Genomic DNA, 1,389 nt, shown 5'->3' with positions numbered 1-1,389 from the left:
AGGCTGACTGCACGGGCTTTCATTCAGTGAGGCTGTGGCGCACACTGACTATAATCCTGCGGGGTTAATCATAATGACAATCTTCTAATTCTGCATCTTCCATACAAAAGTTTGCAGCGTATCTCCTCCCACAGCGTTGCACGCACATGCGTCAAAAATACATCAAAACATGCGGCCTGATCGGGAATCGTGTGCTATGACGTCAGCGATAGCTCTCGTCATTTCCAAAGGTATGTATCTCAAACAGAGGTATCTTAAATACAGAAATGATGCAGCGCGTGCGTGTGTGTCAACTATTTGTTTCTATGAAGCAATCGCTGCTCTCAATTTCAAGACTGTCCATCACAAATACAAGATTCAATCCAAGAGTATGAATCTAAAATGCAGAAATGAGAGAAGCGATATCTCAAATGAACCTCAATGATACATCTGACTACTGGTAATATTAGCGTATTGCAACGTCTTCGGGCAGTAGCAGCCACACTGTCAAAATGTCTTGCAAAATGTTCTAGTTATATTACGCAAGTGTTTGCATATTTCTTTCCACCCTCAGTAAACTGTAGGACCGAAATCTTAAAAAAGAAAAAATGTTTTGTTCAAGTATCAGCCCAGGAAGTGAGTTCATGTTTTACAAGATATTTCAGTAATAGAGTGCATTAAGTGGCCTACTGTGATTATGTTATTATGTCTGTGTGTGCCTGAAACATTAGAATCACAAGTAGCAGGAGACATACAAGAATAATATATATTTAAGAATATATTACATATTACTTTAAGCTGCTATCATGAACTTTGCGTGAGTCCTATCTTTCTTAACACAAGCTATATAATAATTTAGGTCCCAAAATTGCAGAGTCACAGATAATTATGAATGCTGCTTGGTCTCTTTCTGTCAATGATTCACATGACACTGCCGACTTCCTATTGGTTCAACTCTCACACACCTTACTCACACGCAAGGGAAGTGCTGCAGATAAAAACTGATGGTCAGTGATTTGAGGTGTTAGTGGAGCTTGTGCGACCATTGAAAGAAGAGAAAACCTGCAGAGATGGGCTTCTCCCTCTTTTTCTCCGCTGAGACCTGGACCCTTCTGGTGGCTCTCATCACATTGATCTTTGTGTAAGTGTTTAAGAATACTTGTAACAGGTATTTGTACCGTGTTTATTTGTGTTTGTCTGTGTGATAAAAATCTCTTCTCTTCTTTCTGTTTTTTTTGTTTTGTTTTGTTTTACAGGTATTCCTGCTGGACATTTGGAACATTTAAGAAATTGGGCATTCCTGGTCCCAAACCAGTCCCTTTTTTTGGCACCATGCTGGCATATAGAAAGGTTGGTAAACTTGTTTTTTTTCAGAAGTTGTACATAATAGATCTACAGGCTTAGCAAGGT

The 1,389-nt window shown here is 39.2% G+C and overlaps 1 long non-coding RNA gene across 1 annotated transcript; it reads left to right on the top strand.

Annotated features, from left to right (window-relative positions):
• Positions 1 to 215: 215 nt before the first annotated feature.
• On the top strand, positions 216 to 1,383 carry LOC116380779 (uncharacterized). The gene is made up of 3 exons (XR_004212606.1): positions 216 to 230; positions 961 to 1,120; positions 1,236 to 1,383. It is a non-coding gene; the product is annotated as an uncharacterized LOC116380779 (long non-coding RNA).
• The last annotated feature ends 6 nt before the right edge of the window (positions 1,384 to 1,389 follow it).

The sequence above is a fragment of the Anarrhichthys ocellatus genome, unplaced genomic scaffold (genome assembly GCF_004355925.1).
Source record: "Anarrhichthys ocellatus isolate YVR2014 unplaced genomic scaffold, GSC_Weel_1.0 scaffold8774, whole genome shotgun sequence".
Classification (NCBI taxonomy): Eukaryota; Metazoa; Chordata; class Actinopteri; order Perciformes; family Anarhichadidae; genus Anarrhichthys; species Anarrhichthys ocellatus.
Note: the sequence above shows the minus strand (reverse complement) of the source record. Positions and strands in the feature narration are given on the sequence as shown.